Source organism: Perca fluviatilis, chromosome 9, assembly GCF_010015445.1.
Source record: "Perca fluviatilis chromosome 9, GENO_Pfluv_1.0, whole genome shotgun sequence".
Lineage (NCBI taxonomy): Eukaryota > Metazoa > Chordata > Actinopteri > Perciformes > Percidae > Perca > Perca fluviatilis.
Window position 1 is genome coordinate 40799682 of NC_053120.1, and position 7617 is coordinate 40807298.

A 7617-nucleotide genomic window follows, 5' to 3' on the forward strand; every position below is an offset into this window, starting at 1 on the left:
TGTACAGTGAGTGTACAGCCCAATATCTTGCTTCATTCATTTTGGTGTGTTCATTGTCCTGAAGGCATTATGAGGCCCCGTTCACACAGCCTTTTAATGTCTAGAGTTTACATACGGGATGCCAAAGAGCAGTTGGTGGAGCAGCTGATGAAGTAGCCCCGACGTTTGCTGCACTATGAAGAGATGTATTATCAGTGTCAGTCACATACACCACACTGTGGCCAATCACTCTCACACAGTGAGGGGGTTATGGGTGCATACTTGTGTGTGTCTGTGTGTATATTCCAGTTGGTGACTAATGCAGGGGAAATCCAGATGAGTCAAAACTGCCAGTGTCCGGTGCAATGTCTGAGAGGTGATAATTTACAGCCTATGCACTAAACTGCCCAGCAACATGGCATTGTTCAAAACATCCCCCCATATAACTATACAATATGTTGGGGGAAGTTCAAGGAGGCCGTTATGTGGAACATTCGAAAAACTTTCAGGAAGTAAGTACAGTAAGTAAAGTTTATGTGTATAGCACTTACCACAAACAAAGTCACAAAGTGCTTCACAGGCCAAATAAATAAATACATAAAAACCCATAGATACCCAATACAAATCACAATAAATCACAATGGCAAGGAACATTTAAATAAGTAATACAGTCAACAATGTGGCTAATAAAAATGCCTGAATTAAAAGATGCGTCTGTAGCTGCTTTTAAAAAATATCAACAGCATATAAAGTAGAAGTATATAAATTCATTTCCCAGAGCATGGAATATTTTCAACTTCATACAACCAGTCCTGCACTTCCATAACGGCGCTTAAAGGTAAGGAGCTGTAAACTAGCATGAGCTTTCCCATGTGACCAGTAAAACCTGTATCTCTGTTCACTGAATCACTTTTTGCATTAACATTTAGACTCCCAGACAATTATAAAATGCTTTCCCACGGTATGATTCAACTTAGTTTTTTGTGTCTTTTGTCACAGTGACTTTTACACCTGATATCCTGTTGTCACCTTGGGAAAATCAATCCTGCCTGCAGCAACAAAAAGGCAGTGAGCCAGAATATAATAATGCTTCCAGTATAACCAGCTTCAGTTGGAACCAGATTTGTTTATTAGATGTTTATACACTACACGAGTGATTATGGGTAATAATTTGTTATGATGGAACTGGTCATTCAAAAATAATTGTCAAAAAAGAAATTAAATTAAATTGATTAAATTGTATGTTTGTGACCAGAAAATGGCATCGATTGGCATTAAACCACTATGAAGAATCATATTACTCACTGACCACTGACACACTACATACATATCTCACTTATTATTTTATGGTAAGTTATCTGTATATATAGTCATATATGTATATATTAGTTCAACTTTACCTATTTTCATTTAAATATTTGATTACAATGTTACACTGCTCTGTTTACACTTTATTCTAGTAGATTTTATTATTGTATATATATTTGTATATATATTTTTGTTTTAAAATTCACACTTGCTTTTGCAATGTAAACGCCTCAGTAATGAAACCAACAGTCAACTGTCATTTAGAACTTTTTACGGACCTCATTTAGTTTTACGTGACTCATTTTAAGTATTTTGATGCCTAAACCTTAGTTCTGGTTCACGTCTACATCCATGTTTAAAACTGAGCTTGTTTGGGGCGACCTCCAGCTCACCCAGTAAGAGCGTGCGCCCCACATAGGCTGAGTCTTTCCAGCCCCCTGGGTTCGAGTCCGACCTGCGGCCCTTTGCTGCGTGTCAGCCCCAATCTCTCTCCCACCTTTCCTGTCTATCCACTGTCACTATCAAATAAGGGGAAAAGCCTGCCAAAAAAGATCAAAATAAATAAAACTGAGTTTGTTACATTAAATAACCGCCACTGTGAAGCAGTATATAGAACGATTGTATGTGTTGTTTTGGGAGTCTTTGGACATCAACCAATAATGTTGTTTAGGTATGACGATGAGTTGTTCAAAACCCAGACATTAAGTTTGCTGCATATGCAAATGCTTCAAATCGTCACATTTGAGAAGCTGCAACGTGTGACATTTTTTCTTAAAAAAATAACAGAAACAAAGTAGATTATTAAAATAGTTGATGGTTCAATTTTGGTCAGTCGACTAATTGATTAATAGAATAATTGTTTCAGCTCTACAAGCACCCGTTTACATATAGTCTATTAAATCTCTTGTCAATAGAAAATACTGATTAGTGTAGCTTTAGGTTCATGTTCAATATTCTGGAGAAGGAAAAGACACCTAAACTGGAATTGTTCATTTGCCTAAAAGGGAGTTTTTCCTCACCACTGTCACACTAAAGGCTTGCTGCTGTGGGAATTACTGAAATTGTTGAGTCGTTGTAAATTATAGAGTGTGGTCTAGACCTACTCTATCTGTAAAGTGTCTCGAGATAACTCTTGTTATGATTTCATACTATAAATAAAATTGAATTGAATTGAATTAATGGATCATAAAGGATGCTGCACTGGTATTAACATTATTAATCTGAATGCATACTTTTTTTTAAAAGAGGACGGTGTGAAGTGGAGTATTGCTATCAGAGAACACAGTGAAAACAGTGTGTACAGTGTGTAGTGTACAATATACAAATTTGGATGAACCAGCAGTAACTGTGAAATTAAATCCTGCTACGGTTCAAACTAGTACCAGTGGATCGCTTTGTTTAACTCCCCAGGGGCACAGAATCCCATCACGAACTAGAGCGCAGCACTTTTGGTAAACACAATCAAAGCTTTTCACCAAACCAGTCCCAGAACTAAGGAGCAGACAACCAGTGAACCACAAACCATCAATCACAACTAATCCAACACTAAACCTGTCTTTGCTGTCTTTTGATGCCGGTCGACATCACTCATGGTGCGGTGTTAGCTTAGCACAATATCATTTCACAATCACAGTGGGGAAATGAACTGAAACATTGGCAGTTTGAACTGAAACAAGGGCTTATTACCACATAATTACATTAATAATTACCTAATGTGACATTCAAGTGATCCAAATACAGTTAAATAAATGAGGGCTTCAGCTTAGTGCTTAAATCTTGACTTAAGATACATTTTAACTGAGCAGCATTTTAACTGGTTTCATAAACCATTTGTACATTTCGCAACAAAAAGTAATGCACAGTAATTCCTTTGTATTTCACGTATTTATTGCTGTATGCATCATATTGACTGCTGATGTATAAGAGCACAAAGTGCCATGTAGGGAGGAGGTCAGGGTGGACGGGAGAGTCATAAACACAGGGTTTTTAAGCCGGGGAGCAGAGTTTGTGTCTCAGAGAAAACACAAAACTTTCACCCAGGAAACGTGTGTTGTGTCTCGGGAGTACTACTTAAGGGGATTGGTGTTTTAATCCAAACCACAATCTTTTGCGTCAGTCGTTGCCGCATGACACTCACTTTTTGGCGGCTAAACTTAACTGTAATGGCCTCTGAAAGGACCGTCACCTCCCGGTGCACTTTACTCGGCTCACAGCCATCTTTTGTCGGCTAAACTCAACTGCAACAACCTCTAAAACAACTGGCACCTAACGACGAGCGGTACCCGGCTCCCAGTAACCTTTTGCGGCTAAATTTAACTATAAAGACCTCTAAACTTGACTGACATGTGACCGGTCGCCTATTTCGTAGGATATCATACGAATTGTTGTGCATAACGTTTCGTACGATATCACACGGACCCGTTTATGAGAATGCATTGAACTGAACCATTATCACCTCTGGTTTACTAATCGTTTCCATGCAGACGACCTATTAGGATCAGATGGTGATCATCTTCTCAATTGAGAGCAGGCATTAAATGGGGAAATTGTCCGGACTCAGGAGCAGGGGTGATGATATTTTACACTGAAAGAGCAGGTGTTCCCAGGACTTGCTTCAGCACTTCTGTGAGGTAATACAATCTTTCATATTCTAACTTTCAGAAATATAGTCCATGATGTAAAAGTTGTGGACCGATGTTTAGCAACCACACCGCCGGTATCCTGGCAACAGGTTGACAAGTGTGATTGGTCTGCCCCTCAACCCATTAAAAAGCATGTATTCGTAGGACATAATGATGCCTGAGGCAGCTCAAAGACACATTACCCCCCATCCATGAGCTTACACTCGTCCACATGTAATCTAAGCGAGGGGTTGAAGTGTCCTTTGTCACTGGATATGCTTTAAAAATAAAACACGCTGTCGATGTTCTGGGATGCTTGAATGAAAGTGGATAGTTCAGAGGCATTTCTTTGAGTCTCTGATGAGTAGATAGATATAGTTCATCCGTAACATACCGAAGCCATCAAACAATTACATGTTCAACATTGTGGTGCCAGAACAAAAAGTCCCTAAATACCACAAAACTGGGACACAGTCATTTTGTCTTCTTCGAAGAAAACAAATGCCTCAATTCATGAGAGAGCATATGGTGCTGGCATTACAGAAGGAGAAATGCTTGCTTTTATTGGTGCTGATATCATTGTTAAATTCCTATCATGAGTCACAGTCAATAAAACAGCATGACCTTAAACAATGACTTTGATTTTATTAGTTATACCAACTGCTATAATTATTATGAATCATATTTCTCCATATCTGTATATATCTGTATCTGTGTCTCTCTTTCCCAACCGGCAGCAGCAGATGGCCGCCCACCAAGAGTCAGGATCTGTCCGAGGTTTCTGCCTGTTTAAAGGACATTTTTCCTCGCCACTGTCGCACCAAATGCTTGCTCTTGGGGGAAATTGTTGGGTCTTTGTAAATTATAGTGTGGTCTAGACCTACTTTATCTGTAAAGTGTCCCAACTCCTGTTATGATTTGACACTATAAATAAAATTGAATTGAATTAGTTGTTCATTCCTTTTTTTGCCGACCTATTCTCCATGTACATGAGGTGACGTTCGCTCAAGTGAAGACCCATGTAATTCTTTTTGCTAATTGATAGGCTTAGATAATTTACACTGCAATGACCACATATGAAAGTTGATCCAGTGAGCAGGAGGCAATGGGATGGGAATGTTTGCAGTGTCAGGTAGTCCAGGTTCCAGTGGGGTAACGTCACATGTCAATCTCTGTGAAGGTTTGTGATTGTGCATATGTTTAGGTGTCATGGCATGGCCGTGTAAGCTTAGTGTGAAACAGACATGGCGACACACTGAAGGCCAGTTCCGCTCTTCTCATCTTACTATAAGACGTACATGATGTCTCTATCTGCTGCCGAATCATGCCAGCGCAGCAGAAGGCCTTCGCAGCAGAGGATGTGGTGTTTTTTTAAGGTTACAGATGCTGATCGAGGTGAACGGTCCGCCACATCTGAAAAGGTCATAAGTGGCACTTGTTAACCGACAGTGTCAGTGTCAACTTCGAACTTCACATCTCATAACCAAAGTGGAGTCTGACTCACTTGGCAGTGTGTTTGAGTGACACCTGGCTCAGCACTAATGCAGAGTTCAAACCTTCAGACACCTTCAGATACGTAGTCATTAACCCTTTTTGTTCACAAGCCCTAACTAGAATCAAATCACAGTGTAATGCAAAAGTAAAACCAAACATATCTCTACTCTCTTGAGATAAGATTTTTTTCAGTGTGAAAAACGTTTATTATGCAGCCTACAGTATTTCTGTGAACAGATTAATGCACTAATTTGTTTCTAAATGCTGCTATCATATGTAGTTTTATATCTAATTTAACTTACTGTAACTCAATAGTCCTTTACTTAATATTATCATCCATGTAATGACATGTAGCTGAGAATAAATTGAATTCAAAGGAATGATTTCAACATTTTAGGGAATACACTTAATTTTCTTGCCAAGAGTTAGATTAGAAGATTGATACGACTCTCATGTCTGTACGTTAAATAGAGAGGCAAATTCCCTTTTCATCCGGTGGACCCAATGGGACCTTAACGGCAGTGAATGGGGGAAGACAAATATTGTTTTGATCCTGTTTGCACTGAGCCATGAATAACACACATGATGTTTGTCAATTTAATTTGCAAGTGAAGAAAGTTTGTTGTAGGTTTGTCCACTTACTTTTGTGCAGGGGCGGAGCCAGACGTTGTAAACCTTCGGGGCTCAGCCCAAACCTAGGGGGGTCCGGGGGCATGCTCCATTTACGGCAGCTATGTGCACCGTTTTTCATGCCATTTGATAATAGAATTCCTAAAAATCTGTACGTCATATGGGAAAAAACATGATAGTTGCCAAGGAAAAGAATCATCCTGTGGAGCCTACATCATATTTAGTATTTGATTATTCTCCAACTGTCTCCATCATTGTGAAACTACAATAAAAAACAAATGTTGAAGATGACTCATTTTCACTTCTGCAACCTAAAAAGACGCAAAACTTGTTTGATGTTACTATTTTTAAGTTACATAACATAGGGTATGAATTTGGCATAAACAGCATTACTAATCTTGAAAGCTATTTTTAATAGAGTTCACAGAATGAATGACGATATTTCCCTAGTAATAGAACTTTTGCTCCATTAATTTGCCGGTCCAGTCTTAGAGACTGAGGGGAAATGACACAAAGTGGAAGTTATTTTAAAAACCTAAAAGATTCGGGGCTTTCGAGAAAACATTCGGGGCTGGGGCCCCAGAAGCCACCCTCTTGCTCCGCCCAGGCTTTTGTGTGAAACAGCTCAGTGAACTACGTATCTCATCTCTCACAATGTCACCTTGCTTGCTGGTCGGGTTGCTCTCTAGTAAACTAGCTTAGCTGTGTTCCACAACACACAAAACGTTATCTTACATGATGTGTTTTATCCAGCGTCTTTTTTAAGCCAGGAAGCGAAAGAACAAGCAAGCTGCTGAAATACTCATTCACGCCTTCATCTCCTCCCGACTGGACTACTGCAACTCACTTCTTCTCGGCATCAGCTCTACCAACATCAACCGACTCAAACTGGTCCAGAACTCAGCCACCTGCTCCAAATCCTGGCACCACATCACTCCAGTCCTAAAACAACTCCACTGGCTTCCTATCTCCCACCGGATCACCTACAAAATCCTGGTCCTCACCTACAAAGCCCTCCACCATCTGGCCCCCTCATACCTAGCTGACCTCCTCTCCCCGTACCAACCCTCACGGTCCCTCAGATCCATCTCTGCTGGTCTCCTCTCCATCCAAAAATCCAACCTGCACAGTTTTGGGGACAGAGCCTTCTCCAGAGCAGCTCCCAGGCTCTGGAACTCCCTCCCCCAAGAGAGACCCATCTCTTCACCTCTGCTTATCCATAGCCCCACGCCCCTCCCCTTTCCATCTGTGCCTGAATCTAGTTTTGTTTTGTTTGTTTGTCTTTATTATCTATATCTACCCTGTAAAGCGACTTTGAGTTTGTGAAAAGCGCTATATAAATTCAATTTATTATATTATTATTATATGTCCCTCATCTTCCGCTCTCTGTGTGTTGCCGTTCTCAAACTCTGTTCGCTTCAGGAAACAACAACAAACTTCAAGCTAGCAAGCTACACGCTGAAAAATTAGAAAAAGTGGCCATTCTCAGCGTGTGGCTTGCTAGCTCGGTGATGGGAAAAGCCTGACAGATGTACTTCCATTGATCCAGACTACCAGTGAGTGGACAAAACACTGATTCAGTCAG